Here is an 18,109-nt window from a genome sequence, read left to right on the forward strand (position 1 = left end):
TTTGTGCTCCACTGGTTGTCATTTTCTTATGGCAACAGGCCACAAAGATTGTTGCTGTGACTGAAGACTGCGGTATTTCACCTAACATCTATGGGAGTTTATCAATGTTTGATTTGTTTTCAAATTCTTTGTGGGTCTGTGTGATCTGTGGGAAATGTGTGTCTCTAATGTGGCCATACATTTGGTTACGCAATGTAGCTCAATTTCCACCTCATTTTGTGGATAGTTGGCACATAGCCTTCTTTTCTGCCTATGGCGACCTCTCTCAATAGCAAGGCTGTGCTCACTGAGTCTGTATATAGTCAAGGATTTTCTTAATTTGGGGTCAGCCTCAGTGCTCAGGTATTCTGCCACTGTGTACTCTCTGTTTAGGACCAGGTAGCATTCTAGTTTGCTCAGTTTTTTGGTTGATTCTTTCCAGTGTGTCAACTAGTTATTGTTTGCATTCTCATAATTTGGTTGGTTCTAAATGTGTTTCTGTCCTGGGGCTCTGTGGGGTCTGTTTGTGTTTGTGAACAGAGCCCCAGAACCAGCTCTTTACCGGATGTAGATAACTAGAGGGTATAGTCATGATTCTGCTTTGCATGCATTGTTTAGTGTTTTGTGTTGTAAGCAAAGTATATTTTTGCAGAATTCTGTGTTTGTCCCATTTCGTGAATTCTTGGTTGGTGAGTGGACGACAGACCGTACACCCATAGAGGGAAATGGATTTGACAGCTGATTGAAGTCTTTTTAGCCAGATCCTAATTGGGATGTTGAGTTTTATGTTGCTTTTGGTGGCATAGTTTTATGTTCCTTTCTCCCTCCCCTCTCCCTCTTTCCTCGCCTCCGTCAGCTTCTTCCAGCTCCACTTAATCCCTGGATCTCAGGTGAGTGGAGAGGGGAGAGGGTGTTAATTATTATCCTCTATCTCTCCTCCATCCATCCTCCTGTCCTCATATTGCACTCCTCTCCTCTCCTCCCTCAATCCATCCTGTTGTGAACCAGTGGAGAGGGGATGTTCTGCGGGCGGATGGGCGGACAACTCTCCCATCTCACCTCCCTTCTCCTTTGCCCTCAACCTCTCACTCCCTCTGGACCAGGTTAATAACTTGATTTCTCTCTCTCTTTTCTCTCTTTCCTCTCTCGTTCTGTGTCTGTCTCTTTCCCTCTCTCAACACACTATTTCTCTTCCACTACAAGATGGCAGAGATTGTGCTTGTTAGTGTCAGCCAAAACTGGATTTCAGTTTTTCTTTCTGTTACGACCCTTCTATTGCAAGGCGTCGGTGCGGTTTCTGTTACGACCCGTCTATGTCGAGGCGGTGGAGCGGTTTCAGTTACGACCCGTCTATGTCGAGGCGGCGGAGCGGTTTCTGTTACGACCCTTCTATGTCGAGGCGGTGGAGCGGTTTCTGTTACGACCCTTCTATGTCGAGGCGGTGGAGCTGTTTCTTTTACGACCCTTCTATGTCGAGGCGGTGGAGCGGTTTCAGTTACGACCCTTCTATGTCGAGGCGGTGGAGCGGTTTCAGTTACGACCCTTCTATGTCGAGGCGGTGGAGCGGTTTCAGTTACGACCCTTCTATGTTGAGGCGAAGGAGCGGTTTCTGTTACGACCTTTCTATGTCGAGGCGGCGGAGCGGTTTCTTTTACGACCCTTCTATGGCGAGGCGGCGGAGCTGTTTCTGTTACGACCCTTCTATGTCGAGGCGGTGGAGCGGTTTCTGTTACAACCCTTCTATGGCGAGGCGGTGGAGCGGTTTCAGTTACGACCCTTCTATGGCGAGGCGGCGGAGCTGTTTTAGGTTCAACGGGTACATCAAGGACATGAGGGGTTCATCCCACACTTTGCTTGTTTTATTGTATGGGATATTCCCTTGGAAAGCACAACATACTAAGTATTCAAGTATTCAAGTATAGTATGTACTCGTGCCTTGATGCATACAAGTGGAGTCACATTAGGGGCTAGCTATACTCTTCCCAACGTACACATTGAACGTGTACCTCTGTGAGAAGATTCCACAGCTCGATTGGTTAACAAGCTGCTTGGTGACTTCATATGACATAGGACATGTAGACCTGATATGCCTGAGGCTCAGTCATAGCCGCGGGAAGTAGAAGTGCTGAGGGTGTTGCAGCACCCCCTGAAAAATATCGTATATTTTTATTATTATTATTCGTTTTTTTTTTGGGGGGGGGGGGGGGGGGGGGGGGGGTGTTTTCTCTCACAAAAGCAGTGCACTGCGTCTTTACTAGTCCTGTATTTGTGGACCGATACAGCCGTCTGTAGTGAAGTCAACCTTTTTTAAAACATCTTTGCCCCCCCCCCCCCCCCCTCAGCGAAACAAATGCAGCACCCCCACCCCCAAACATCTTTGTGCACCTATGGGCTCAGTAAGAATGATCTATAGTGTGGGATCAACACACTGTGACAGTTAGAGGTGTCTTGGAGAACAGATGAGCACACTTCAGTCAGAATCACACAGATTCATACAGCAGAGAGGACTTCAATGAGTGTCTATAGAGAGATGACAACTGACACCTTGTTATTGGACAGACATGCATGCTAACTTGTACACACTCACCACTCACATCTGACTACTTGATGTGGATCCGCAGTGAAACCTGCACAAACACACATCCCCTTGGACACCTGTCAGTCCTAGAGATGTTAGCTGGTGTTGCGAAAGTTGTTGTCTTGAAATCACTCACTTTTTAAATCCCAAGAACTCCTACTGTCGGAAAGTCCTCACGCGTGACATCCATGTCCATTCTGTCAGATTTGCGCAGCATTAGTCCAACACGGTCCAAAATCCAGATCTACATAATGCCAGTAAGCCGATCGCCCATCGAGCGAGTGGGAAAGAGAGAGAGAGACAGGGGCTGCTCTGTTGATCCGGGCACTTTGTAGAAACTTGTCAGAATGATCTTCTTCTGTCATACAGGACAGGCAGCCATGGCCCAGGAACCTGTCATCTCCCGCTCTCCTCTCCTCGCCGCTTCTTAGCCTTTCTTTAGAGAGGGAAAAACAGCCTTGAACAGCCGTATCTCTGACAAGCTCTTTATGTCTTCGTCTTCAGATACAAAATGTTGCTGCCAATCCATCTGGTTCTCGTGTCTTTGACATCTATGCAGCTAAACGGATGGATGGATGGTGCCTGATAGTTTCTGGCCCACTTCAAAAGCTTTGTTGGTTAAGTTTGTGATGTTCCGTAAAATGTTGCGACATATTCTATACTCACATTTCTAGAGACGTTTTGACACAATTTAAATGTCCTTCTAACTGTTCTCCAAGTTTGAATGAGGTAGAAGCACAAAAGGTTTTACTAATAGGGGCACAAAAGGATCCTAAGAACAAATAAAGTGTTATTATGTATACTGTACTCGTTTTTTTTTGTATCATCCTTGGCTTGAAAGCCACAGCCAGTCGGAGGCTGTGAGTGTGTAAGTCAGTGCACCAGAAAGCAATTTGAAAAATGTCCAGGACGGTGAATTGAAAACCAGAGGATAAGAGAAGCAAGATATCAAACAGAGTATTTATTTTGACTATCACACAGTCCGTGACACAATAGAAAGTCATTTTTACTTTCAGAAAACCATATTACAATGCCAGGTAGAAAAAACGTTTATCATACATAGTTTGTGAGTTTTAGTATGAAAAGCACATATTTTATGAGAGCCTGCGTCTGTCCAACACGTCAGAGTTTGATATGACATTGTACTATCAGAAATCCAGGAAGGCGTCTGACTGTTTGTGGTATTATGGGGGATTTTCTGCTATTTTAGGGTTGTCTCTGGTAGTTACGTGTTTCTTTGTTTGTGGAGATGTTTCTGGTATTTTAGGGTTGTCTCTGGTAGTTACGTGTTTCTTTGCTTGTGGAGATGTTTCTGGTATTTTGGGGTTGTTTCATGAGGTGGTTTTATGAACAAGTAACATCACCATGCAAAAGCTAATTGGACTGTTTTGCAGCCAGTTGCACGTTTCCACTCTATCTGGCTTGTTAGCTTTGGTTTGTTTCATCTGTTCTGTTTTGTCTGGTTGTATTATCAATAGTGCATTACCTAAGTGCATATTCTTGACGTTACAAGCCCAGATTAAATAAAACATATTTCTTTTTCGTAAAGGGCACCAACCTTTTTCTTAATTCCTCTACTTTAGCAATAAAATATTCAATAAAACTCAAAATTCAACTGCATAGTCCAGTATTGGATAAACCAACAGCTTGAAGACAATGACTGAGGTATGTTCACTTCACTACGTGGCGTATTGTGGTCTTTATATGTTGCTAGACTGCACATGGATGGATTCAGTTAAGGAACAATCTAGAAAGCCATCAAGTTGTGGTCTCCTTCTTATGATCTCCCTCATCAAGCTGTGTGGTTTCATTTAGTTTGACTTCCAGTGCATCCCTTGATTCTCCCCTGGCCGATGGAGGAATTTAGCCAGCTCAATTTTATCTTCAAACTCGCAAAATGGCCGACAGCAGGGGGTCTCCTCAATTCAAAATATGGTCTGGTATGGGAGATGAGATGGAATAATTTTGATGGAAGGATGGAGGGATGGAGAGATACTCGAAAGGAAATATTAATTAGGTTAATAAAAGGCTCCAGCGGTGATCTGAAAAACAGACTCGCTCCACCAATCATCGTATCACTTCCTGCCTAGCCAAAGCCCAGACTAGCGTGCCATCCAATCCATCGGCCAAGCATCACTGAAGAAGAGACAAGAAGGCCATGTTTATTCAAACTCTCTCCTTCTTTCTCCACATCGATATCTGAGAGACATCATATCATGCATTTCATTTTATTGTGACGAGGGGCCGTGCTTAGCTTGCTTGGGCTTGGCTTTTCACACTAACTGTCAAAACCCAAACAAGTTCGCTCCTTTCTCAATCTCAGAAGTCAGCAGTAAACCGATGCCCCCCCCCCCAGCTCCTAACATTCTTCTTTGCTCATTTGCATGCGTGTTGACTTCATCAGTATTAGGCAGTAAAACTCCCATCAAGCAGAGTAAATCACTGTGCTGGACAGGTTACAGCCTAGTGTCTGAGGATGAGGGAGAGGGAGGGAAACACTCTGTCAGAACGCCAGGGATGATTAAAGAAGCCCGATGCTGCTCGATGGGTCTCAGACAGACTTCTATAACAATGTTAACTATTTGAGGTTTTCTATTTTGTGTGTGTGTGTGTGTGTGTGTGTGTGTGTGTGTGTGTGTGTGTGTGTGTGTGTGTGCGTGCGTGCGTGCGTGCGTGCGTAGGTGCGTGCGTGCGTGCGTGCGTGCGTGCGTGCGCGCCTACATTTATATGTTACAAGTGTACCCAGGTCAAGAGTTCATGCAATCATGTTTCTCATGTATATTTACCCTGTTCCCTCAGACTTGTGTACTTTACTTTCACAGATGAATCAGTTGAGTCCCACCAATACTTTCTGACTGTGGAAGATAAACATCATAAAAAGTTTGCGGTTGAGTGTAAGCAGATCAATATGTAATCATAATTCTTTTTTTTTTTTACTTAGCCTTTATTTAACTAGGTAAGTCCGTTAATATTTACAATGACGTCCTACCCCGGCCAAACCCGGACGACGCTGGGCCAATTGTGTGCCGCCCTATGGGATTCCCAAACACGGCCGGATGTGATACAGCCTGGAAGTCCGAACTACTTACGGAGGCCTATTGTAGAGGATTTGCACGGCTTTGCACACTGCTACCTTGGAGGTGGCTGAACTGAATCCACTGTTAGGCTAGGGATTTTTTTACTCTCTTGGCAACCCCACGTTGATCAACCTTGCGATTGGCTGGGAAGGATATGGATCAGATTCTCACTTCCTCTTTGGGCATTTAGGAATTAGTTAATGGATATTTCAACCAATGGGATGATTCTGTTTCATGTAGTTTTTTTCTTACTGGCAATACCATTGTTGTCATCCTCAAAAATGTCACTCATTCCGCTTTTTGTGTTTACTTATTCAAAGAACTGTTTGTCCAATAGTAAGTACGGCCTTTTCTCTGCTTCTATCATGCTGTGCTGTGTAACATGATTCTAACATGCTCTGTATACTGGCCAGGGGTGGTGAATGAACCTATCACGGGAACCCATTTGTGAGTTAGGAGTAGCAGCAGTTGAGGCCCTCATACAGTTGGAGAGGAAATCATTAATTTGCCTGTTAAAAAAAACTACTAAAATTGACTGATACTGTGTCAGATATCATTGCCTGACATCGAGCGCAATTAGGCTAAGTAGCCTCATGTAGCCTGGTTAAACGAAACTGAACGTATTCAGACTGGATTAACCAGGCTATAGCAATGATGCCTGTTGATATCCACATACAGACAGGACATGTCACAACATAGCAAGGGTGACAGGCCATCACTGAGGTGAGGTGAAGTTGACAGGGAGAAACTTGACTTCGCATCGTAATCACACATCAACAGCATGAACAGACAGAGTCACAAGTAAACACATTTATCAAATCTCTCTTTATTTTATAGTAATTGCATCTTTTACATTTTCTTTTGACATCCATAACTGAGGTAAACAATCTGTCAACCCTTTCCATTTTCCATGTTTACAGTGCAGCTAATCTCTAATTAGGACAGACAATAATGAAGTGTCTGTATTGTTCAGTAGAAGACGTCTGTAACGTCTTACCCTCGATGTTTACTGACTTACCAGTAGACTGATGGGCAACAGGCAACATAATGAACAATCTGTCTGGACAATAATTGTCTACAAATGAAAAGGCCTGTCAAGTGATGGACTAACTACTGTACTGTAGCTATTCAGATAATAACTGAGCGTTCAGTGTAAACTGTAGCCACTCTTCTTTCATTATACCCTTGATATGATATCCTGTGTTAGATCAGTTGGCTCATTCATTCTACAATGGGAAGTGTTAAAATGTCATTATAATATTTTCAGTTAAAACAAAACCGCAGGGGGAGGGGAAAAAAATCTCTGTTGTATTCTTGGTATGTGTGTGTGTGTGTATATGTGCCTGTACATGTGTGTGTGTTTGTGTGTCTGCACAGTTGAAACAGACGTCTGCTGATCATCACTCCCAGCTGAAGGAAACATGGTGACATTGTGACACATCCATCTGTATTTCCATGGCCCTGCAGACAACGCTGTGAGTCAACACTGATGTCCAAAATAATATTTCAAACACCCGTAACATTTATCTACTGTGGCCCCGAAAAGCTTCAGCCATCGACAGTATTTATTTATAGTGGCTCATAGCCAACTGTACATTGAGTATCTAAGGAAAGGTAGCTACATAATGTTCACCTGCAGTCCAGTAGGGAAAAACAATCAATTAAAAACGGATAAATTGACATAAGTTAACTTTAGATTATTTTCTACTCAACAATTTACCTCATTACTATTGCCAAATGGTCATTTCTCCAACAGTATACAAGTATCCTAACTTCTACCATGGTGTTTTCTCTATCTCCCTAAGCTAACTATTCTAAAATAGTGCTGTTGATGTCGAACACCATAAAGGAAGTAACCAGTGGAGCGCAGGCCGTAGAGCTGTAGAAATGTTTCATCTGATATTTATTTCCAATCAGGTGGTTTTCCTTTAGATGATGCAAATCTGTGGGGAAGCGTCAAGCCTAGTCCAAGCTGTCAACAGTTGCTGAATTGCAAAAGCAAAGATCCATGACGGAGGAGAGGAAGAGAGGAGGCCAAGAACTCTGCCTGGCTGATGCCAGTAAACACACAAAAAAATGTCTCTCCACTTGGATAGGAATATAAATACTTATAAGCCTGACACACACACATGCACACAATTGTGTGGACACAGACACACACACACACATACATAAGCATGAAATCACACCCACGTGCACAAACATAGAAACACACTTACACTTACAAAATTGTGCACACACACACACAAACACTCCCACACACAAAAACTCCCCCACACAAACACTCACACACACACACAAACTCACACACACACTCACACCCGCTCAATTTTTGGCTCATTTTCAATATCCATATTTTAACTTGACTTGTTTGTTATTAAGTGTATGTATGTCTTTAAAAATCTGTTGACAGACTGTCACACTTGCGACTTATAATTATATCGCTATGATTGTGCCTGAACGGACACAATTGAAATTCCTCAGTTGCCTTTTCTATTTTGTACATATCTGGCCTTTCCAACCCTTGTTTGGCTCAACAGGCCGGCAGCATTGTCTCGTGGCAGAGAGCAGTTCTAAATAATAAATAAATGCTACGTGGCTGGCCAGCTGCAAACCGCTATCATAGAGGGGCTAGAGACTTCCAGAAAAGTGTGAGATATAATAATCCTCCAAGCAGAACTAACAAATGCCCTTTGTGGACAATACTATCAGCCACAGCGAAAAAGGAGATCTACACGTGTGTGTGTGCGTGCGTGCGTGCGTGTGTGTGTGCGTGCGTGCGTGCGTGTGTGTGTGTGTGTGTGTGTGTATGTGTGTGTGTGTGTGTGTGTGTGTGTGTGTGTGTGTGTGTGTGTGTGTGTGTGTGTGTGTGTGTGTGTGTGTGTGTGAGAAAGTGTGTGAGAGAGAGAGTATGTGAGAGAGTGTGTGGTGTGTGTGTGTGTGTGTGTGTGTGTGTGTGTGTGTGTGTGTGTGTGTGTGTGTGTGTGTGTGTGTGTGTGTGTGTGTGTGTGTGTGTGTGTGTGTGTGTGTGTGTGTGTGTGTGTGTGTGTGTGTGTGTGTGTGTGTGTGTGTGTGTGTGTGAGAGAGAGAGTATGTGAGAGAGTGTGTGTGTGTGTGTGTGTGTTTCTTTCTTTACAGTGGGGATGCCATGGTAATTATCCCTTGTCCTTCAATAGTTGAGAGCAGAAAAACATCTGTGCCCGATTCCCCATTCCCCTTTTTCATAAGCGATGCTCATTTGGGCGCAGACAAATCAGGGAACAATTTCAATAAACATAAAGCATACTTTATTTTCTCTGTTTGAGACGAGTCGGCTACAGGCCCCCTATTGGGCGGTTTGGCGATCCAGGCTTATAAAGGCAATCTCCCAAGTTATTATTCTCACCAATGTTTTTCCTCGTTACTCCAGAGTTTACGAGGAGGTACCGGTGTATTCACAAAATGCCTTGCTAAAGAATGCAGGAAAGCATCTCTCTGGCATAATAAACATGTAGATTTTTAATAACCACAGCAGGGCCTGGCGTCTGTGTGTTTTCAGACTCAAACACTGAAGATGATGAGAATCTTCCACTACGGGACAGTTAAGAGGATATTGCAGACGGAGACAGGGTCGTGTGTGTTTGTGTGTGTCAGACTCTTTCCTTAGCACGTGTGTGTCTTTCCTTAGCACGTGTGTGTGTGTGTGTGTGTGTGTGTGTGTGTGTGTGTGTGTGTGTGTGTGTGTGTGTGTGTGTGTGTGTGTGTGTGTGTGTGTGTGTGTGTGTGTGTGTGTGTGTGTGTGTGTGTGTGTGTGTGTGTGTGTGTGTGTGTGTGTGTGTGTGTGTGTGTGATGGGACTACTCTAGCTCCCTACCCATTTGCTACAGTCTGAGTCCTGTTCCATCTCTGCCAGCATTCAGAGAAAGAGCCCCCATACACACAGCAGATTCCTCAAAACCTGGGGGCGGAACTGAGATCAAATTAAAACCTACCAAAGCCATGCATTTTATAATTAGCCATGGACTCTCTTTGGGTTTCATGTCCTGGCGTGACATGGAGTACAACTTAACCTTTCTCAACTCAACCTTAACCTTTCTCACATCAAGGACATTGCAAAAAGTGAATGCCCCACTAAACCACCTAAACGTCAATGTGTGACCACAAAGACATGAGACCATGTTGCATTAGCTATGCCAGTAACTGTGACTACTAAGCTATAGGCCTTGATAATAATCATACAAAATGACAAGCTATGCATCAGAGGGGCCCCCAACTGAGATGACATCACTCATTAGCCACAGTCACTGATGCTCAGATGTGGCCCTACTGATGTGTGAAAGCATATGCGTGTGAGTGCCCATAGGGCCATAGGAGGCATGTGCCTCGTCAGAGTAGTCTTTTTTTTCTGATGTTAAATTAACTACTACATTTCATTTTAAGCCGACATTTTATCAAAATTATTGATAAAAGATCTGTCAGGCAACAAGTAATTTAAGAAGAGGAGTAACAGTACACTATAATTAAAGATATGTTTGTGGTAGACTAAAATTGAACATTAATTATTAACCGTCTGTGGGCCTATGTAGTGCCAATTAAATCATATTATTTTGTAGCCTATGTTAAATAAAATACTTTGAGTTACACAACTCCTTTCAAAATTCAAAATACTATATTTTCCACCATCTGGTTTGGTCAATATATCCTAATTTACAAACTCCATATTTTTCAATGCCAACGCATTTTTGCACATTATTAGGGTACATCGCATTATGAACTTTAGATAAAATATTTTACACAACTATTTTGTCGGACTGTAATGCTGGATAATTTAGATATGTGACAAACGTTAATATACTTTATGCCCACAAACCCTGGTTAACAACACCTGAGCTGAGGTAATTACTAATCAATAACTCAGGTGCATACAGAGTTAACCTGTCACGATAGCGCAACGCGCGTCAGATCACCGGCGAAAATCAAACGACGTGCGCTGAGGAGAGTCTCTGTTTCTCCACTGAACAATCCGTACGTTTCCACGTCGAGCACCTCAACCAACGGGAGAGTTAAGTCATCGAACTTCTCACACAGACACAGACGGGAAGAAACTCGGTCTAAAGTCTACGCTGACAGTGACACATTCTCTCACGCTGTCTTGTTCCACACCGGGGGGGGTGGGGTGTCAGCATAGCGACAGAGAGATTTCCCACAAGACTACTGCTCGTTGGACTGACTGAGTCTGAGTCGTTGGGTGGCCAAGGTGGAGAGGGAGAAGCGACTGAGACCCTTTGAGAATTTCCAACAGCTCCTCATATTTACTTTGTCTTCTACTCCGACCCGACCAGCGGTCTTCAGCATCGCTCTCCCTGCGACTACAGTTCACTTTACCCCGCACGCCTCCTGTCCTTGCGCGAAGAAAGCAGAAGCTCCCCAACCGACTGCCGAGGTGGAGGAGACCCGGTCCTCGGAAAGGTAAGACAGTCTGAGTCTATTAACGGCACAATTACACTCGAGTAGCCTAATTGTTTTCTAACAGGCTTTCCAGATGATCAAGGACACATGTGGGAAGTTCTCTTTCGTTTCGTTCCTTTTTCTCACCAAACATTTTACGCACATTGGAACTTGAGTGCGTCATTAAAATAATTAGCAAAGCTAATGGTTTTACCAAAGACATGCACTAAAATGGAGTTTTACGCAGATGTGGTAGTAGCCTATGAAGACTTGCTACTGGGAGAGTAGTGCATGTGTGGACATTGTAATGATAGGAAATGAAAGACAATTTTTTGTCAATGTTGTTACAGCCTTCTGACAGCAAATCCATTGAATACCCAGAATAGGAATTTTGACATGGGTAGGCTTTTGTTCCTTCCATCATAATACATTATGTCAAATGTAGTCAAATTGGGTCTATTGACATCGTACCATGTTGATGTGACAAGGAAGGTTTTCAATGGTTTTACAGTTGTGGAATTTTTGCATCACTAAATAAATATTGTTTGTTGATACTACCTTGACAGTGCATAGAGAAGCGCAGGACAGATCGAGCTGCCATATGTCATTGTGGTCTTTGACCAAGCAGAGATCATATATCATTTTAGTTTCCTTCTTGATATAGACCAAATAGTTATGGATAATCGTATTCAGGATACAGTATGCTGTATAGGTCCGTATTGATGCTGTGTGAGGTGCACATATCGCAGACTACAATTACTTAAAGTTTTTCTATTATAAAGATAATTACTTCTTCCATTTTTCATCAGCAACCTATTTTATACATTTCGTATAAGTGAAAGTGTGACTTAGGCTCATGGTCAAGGCCACTAGGCCTACGTTATACGTAGATCTTTTGTTGTTGAAGGAATTTCTACTGCAATATTTCTCTTGGTTGAATAGTTTGTACTTCTGAAGGCCCTGGGGTCAAACGCAGCAAACTATAATTTCCCCTCAACAGCCTACTGCAGCATCTGTTTGGCGAGATCACCAATTCAGGCCTATTTATACCTTGATAACTTTTCTCTATTATACGTTTCACCGTAGGCCTATGTGTTCTATAGCCTAGCATAAATGACACCTCAAATAAATCAAACATAGCACTGTGATCTATGAATACTGATTAGATATGAATATAAAGTCACACTGCGCTATCTTATCGTCAGCGTTCATATGCTGCTCGAATGGATCATGTCTATGATCCCTGGTGTCACGCGTTTTGGCACAACTTTAACATCTCTCTATTGCTTATACATCGTGGGTCCTGCATATTGGCCCCAGAGGTCTAATTTACTAAATCATCTGTGATAATAATAACAACGGTGTTGAGCACCGGTTGCCAGTTAAAACACGCACAGGATTAGTGCTACTCTACTGAATTGCGTGAAGAAGACAATGTGTTTAACACCCTGTACCATAGTCTTGTCTTGTCCACGTTCACAACATACAATGGTGGTTCTATATAGATTTTCTAGGCTAACCAGCCTTGCTCATCCACACATGTAGTGACCGTAGTACATGGGATGCAGTTTCTCCTCACATACAAGTGTATGTACATGCAGCACTGGGCAATCGTTCTGATCAATAGTTGACCTGGAGCTCTACTTTATTTAAAGTTAGGCTACAGCTCACAGGCACGGCGCCCACATCTGGATGGGTCTGTTGTCGTTTCACGATGCTTTATTAGACAGTGAGGCCTGGCTGACATGACAGGGAGGGACGGAGAGAGAGAAGGATGGAGAGAGAGCGCAGGTGCCAAACGACACGATTAGGTGATCAATGGGGGGATGTGGCAGCTGGATAGAAGAGGGGATGAGAGAGAGAGGAATGGAGGGGAGGGAGAGGGATGGAGAGGTTTAGAGAGAGGGGGAGCAGGTGTCAAACAACATGATTAGTAGGGTGATGAGGTGGCTGGAGAGGGAGGGAGGTAGAGAGAGGGAAAGAGGGGATGAGAGATGGGTATTTAGAGGGGGAGAGAGTGAGAAAAAGAGAGAGGTAGAGAGAGACGGTTGGAGAGAGAGCGGTAGAGAGAGGTGTATAGCGAGAGGAGGTAGATGTTGTAATTAAGGAGGGATCCACTGGAAAACAGTTTTTGGAGGAAATTTGTTTTTTATTGAATATATTTATCAACATTAAATGACTTTTTTATTTGGGGAGAATTTAAGATACTTCAGCCCGAGCTGGTGTTAGTGTGTGCATAAATCCCCTGATTGGGCATAGCAGCTGGGGCGCCGGAGAGGCTGTTTCCACAACCACAGTCCCCTGATAGATTAAGTCTGAGTTTCCTCCACTGTGTAATGGATTATCAATGGGCAGGATTTGTTTAGTTTATTACACCTCTGCTCATTAAGGGAAAGGAGAGAATGAATGACAAGATCGCTGATCCCTTGTTTTTTCTGTTTTCTCACCTTGAGACGCAAACATTGCAATATGGATCGATTTGAATCCCTGGCCGCATCCCAAATGACACCCTAGGCCCTGCATGGTGCACTACATTTGACCAGAGGTCTCCTGAGCATCTGGGATTCAAATGGATCCCTATTGCAATGGTACTGTGAACCAACCGTCACGTACTACCACAGAAATCATTCATTCTTCTTGGCCACGTCTGTGTTTGTATTCTGAACACATGACGACCGAGGCAGCTTTTGGTCCGACCGTCTGCCTTGTGTCTGCCCTATATAGCAGGTCCTGCAGTAATATTAAAGAGAAGAAATGAGGTTGTGGGGAAGCTTGATTCCATCCTCTGAAGTCACCGTCACACTGCCCTCACCAGTGACGTGAGGGATTAAAGATTTATTGAGCGTTCAGGTGGCTCCAACCTTTAGGAAAGGCTTCTGAAGTTGGTTTAATTGCAGCCGGTTTGTGTGTGCGTGTGAGCGAGCGTGCGTGCGTGCGAACGATCGGTGTGTGAGCGAGCTGTGTGTTTGTGTGGTGAGCGCCGCTGACAGTCTCACAGTCACCTTTGAGCAGGGAGGGCACTGATTGAGGATTACACCCCGTCTAATTAAAGTTTGTCTAATTAATACAGGGACAGAAAAGCAAACATTTAGCTACAGAGCTGATCAGCATTCTCTTCAAGTCTCTTTCCCACAGGGTTCTCAGCCAATACATTCATATAGGTCGTTTGAATACCACACCGTACTTCAGTTCATGATACTGTATACAGTATAACTGTGAGCTTTACATTGATGAGCAGAACATCACAGTGGTATATCGTGACAGCATATCCTAAATGATCTTATGTAACAGGGGTGGATAAGGAAAGTGAGGAGACTTGCTTTAACTCCCCAAACGAATGCCTAGGCTTTAGCTCTGCACGCTGACAGTCTTGTGGTATCCGGGGACCCAGGTTCGAACGGACTTACCTGTCGAGTTAGAGAAGCTTGGGCCCATTTCACAGTGAAGTCTCTCCAATGGCCTGGTGTGTGAATTAACATACAGCGTTTGCGTCAGGTGAACCTCACCTGTGTGACCCCATTGTTCCTTAGCCTGTTCTGCTCTGTTCTGTCGGTGACCGCTGTCCTGTCCCTGTCTGACAGTGTTTCTCGGTACTCTGTCTATCTCCATTGTGACTCGGATAGCCAGTTCTCGGAGCTTGACAAGCCGACTGAATTCTGGCTGTTATTCAGAGGTTCACTGAGTCAGTGGCTTACCACATCAATAGGGATGGGAAGTAGCCTAATAGCCTCCCGGGTGGCGCAGTGGTCTAGGGCACTGCATCGCAGTGCTAGCTGCGCCACCAGAGTCTCTGGGTTCACGCCCAGGCTCTGTCGCAACCGGGAGGTCCGTGGGGCGACGCACAATTGGCATCGCGTCGTCCGGGTTAGGGGTTAGGGGTTAGGGAGGGATTGGCCGGTAGGGATATCCTTGTCTCAGTATGTAAATTAAAAAAAATGTAATAAAATGTATGCACTCTACTGTAAGTCGCTCTGGATAAGAGCGTCTGCTAAATGACTAAAATGTCAAATGTAAATGTAAGTATACCACTGTACAGACCTGTGTGGAAGTAGTATTTGTTTTCTTTCTGGTGTCCTACTACTGTCATTGCTAATGTCTTGTTTATGTTTTATTTATTTAGAAATGACCAATATGAAATCCTATTTGCCTTACGTATCACGATGAGGTATTTTGTCAGATGGATAACCGATCCACATATTTGTCTGGACCATTAGTAGTAACATGTACACTTCACAGGACCATTAGTAGTAACATGTACACTCCACAGGACCATTAGTAGTAACATGTACACTCCACAGGACCATTAGTTGTAACATGTACACTCCACAGGACCATTAGTAGTAACATGTACACTCCACAGGACCATTAGTAGTAACATGTACACTCCACAGGACCATTAGTAGTAACATGTACACTCCACAGGACCATTAGTAGTAACATGTACACTCCACAGGACCATTAGTAGTAACATGTACACTCCACAGGACCATTAGTAGTAACATGTACACTCCACAGGACCATTAGTAGTAACATGTACACTCCACAGGACCATTAGTAGTAACATGTACACTTCACAGGACCATTAGTAGTAACATGTACACTCCACAGGACCATTAGTAGTAACATGCACTGTTCACAGGACCATTAGTAGTAACATGTACAGTTCATAGGACCATTAGTAGTAACATGTACAGTTCATAGGACCATTAGTAGTAACATGTACAGTTCACAGTACCATTAGTAGTAACGTGTACTTCACACTTCACAGTTCACACAGCTCTTGTATTCGACCCTCATTAAGTGGGTGTTGTTCAGGGTCATGTGTGATGTTGGGCTTTCCTTAGTCTTCAATCTAGAACACTGCAGGCCATGTCCATGACAGCCCAGCAGCAGGCAGTCAACAGTGAGTGCCTTCCACATGGCCCCCTATTACCTTCATAGTGCAGCACTTTTGACCAGAGCCTCTTGCCATTTGGGACCTAGCCTGTCATTCCACAGGGGGCTAGAGAATTGCAGTTTGACATTTATCTGCCAGGTCAAAGGTGAAGCTTTAATATCAACCCCCTAGAGTTGATTGACACACCTGTTCATCACACGGGGACGTCATATGGAATATTGAATAGCTCCTGTGTGTTAAAGCTAGAGACGTACCGTTTCTTGTAGTGGCTGCAGCTCAATTCCCTCTTCCCGCCGATGTAAAGTTTGCGCCTATTCATTAACACGGGGCTTGTGAAAGCGGCCTTTTTCTGCACATGCGAGGAACCCGACAAGAAAATCGTTACGAAATCGTCTGTAAAACCCGAACCATGTGAGTTAAAAACTAATGTCACCATTATCGAAAGGGGAGACTCACGAACACGACAGTGTCGATTGTTTGGCTCTATGACATCCAGATCTTTACGGCAGTCATCTGAAGGTAACCCAGTACCAGGCTGGGTGCAAAGGGGGTCAAATGTGCCAAAAATAATGTGACCAAACATGGGCCTAAAACATGAATAAATTAAAAATCCCTACGTTTTCTTATATCTCTCAGATATTTACATTTACATTTAAGTCATTTAGCAGACGCTCTTATCCAGAGCGACTTACAAATTGGTGCATTCACCTAATGACATCCATAGGACAGACTTCAAAACTTTGCTCCTTATGATACATTTCTTGACTTTCTGTTTTGCCATTTATGAATGTGTTAATCAATGTGTTTCTATGGGCTATAGCAGTAAAGGGCAAATTCAATGTTTCAGCCAACAACAACAAAAAAGTATATCTTTTTTTATACATAGAGGGGTCCTAAAATTCAAAATCTAATGGCTTAATGATACATTTTATGACCATCTTAAAACATTTCCGTATTATAGCTTAGTAGAGATTGTGATCTAAGGGCTTAGACCTACAGAGCTTTTGGTATCTGTACAATGGACTGGCCAGTGTCTGGGGTGGCCATGTTGGATTTGAAAGAGCCCTCTACCTGTATGGAAGGGAGGTGGAGGGGAGGCTTGGATGGCTCGCTGTAATAACAGGGGACTGGATGTTTCAGTCTCCTTATAACTTCAACGATTCAGTGCAGAGGTCTACCTGTTCATGTATATATTCCCTATATTTAACTGGTATGTCAAGTTAGTAAAACTATTGCCCAGACAAATGACATGTAACACATACTGTACATTTTAGTAAGAAGAAGGGCCTCAATTTGCAATGTCTTGTTTGCTGTATTCACAATCAAAACATTTTCTCCCCTGTTGCTATGCATGTATTTTAAATGTTTTATTTGTTTTATTTAACCTTTATTTAACTGCATGTATTACTTGTCTGCAAAAAGGAACAGCTCATTTTCTACTGGTTCTGTGTGACATTCACAGCACCAGATGATGGCAGATGAGAGTTAAACTGGTGTGACACGGCATCAGATGTTTGGATTTGCAAGGCAACGTATTCATAAAACCACCATTCGTTTTCCCTGAACAAGCGATGTACTCCCATACTAATCAGTGTGTGATGCGATTGCCTGCCTTGTGTAGATACGTGTGTGTGTGCACATCTGTACACATCTGAAATAGATCAAGACAACATGACAGGCAGGTCTGCCAACAAAAATCAATACTACATTGCCCAGACTCATCCTAGACTCTTCCCGAGCATTTCTAATAGGAGATTCTGAGAGCCAACATGTTATTGTTTTTCCTCCCCCTCCTCCTCCTTGTCTATGTCCTGAATGGCACCCTGTGCCCTATGTCGTGCGCTACTTTTGACGAGAGCCCTGAGGCCACGATCAAAAGTAGTGCACTGTCATGGAATAGTGTACTATTTGGGACACAGACTTCTGCAGCTCTTCATACAGAACCTGTTGCTTGTTATTCGCCCGTTTTCTGTCGCTGTGTGACCAAAAACTGATGACAAATTGATTGATGTCTGAACTGATTAGTTTCTCATTACGACCCAACACCAAAACGACTTATCTGAATTAACAACATGGAGCTAGAGACACTGGCACGCAGGCCGAGAGAGACGTGTGGGGAATGAGGAGAGGCAGAGAGAGACGTAATTTAGCT

General features: G+C 43.6%; 1 protein-coding gene across 1 annotated transcript in view; it reads left to right on the forward strand.

Annotated features, from left to right (window-relative positions):
- Positions 1–10,668: 10,668 nt before the first annotated feature.
- The window catches only part of LOC129841128 (teneurin-3-like), a 570,942-nt gene continuing 563,501 nt past the window's right edge, over positions 10,669–18,109 (forward strand). The window contains exon 1 of the mRNA XM_055909241.1: positions 10,669–11,081. The gene's annotated coding sequence lies outside the window, so the exon portion shown is untranslated. The remainder of the gene's footprint in view (positions 11,082–18,109) is intronic.

Source organism: Salvelinus fontinalis, chromosome 42 (genome assembly GCF_029448725.1).
Source record: "Salvelinus fontinalis isolate EN_2023a chromosome 42, ASM2944872v1, whole genome shotgun sequence".
In the NCBI taxonomy this organism is placed as follows: domain Eukaryota; kingdom Metazoa; phylum Chordata; class Actinopteri; order Salmoniformes; family Salmonidae; genus Salvelinus; species Salvelinus fontinalis.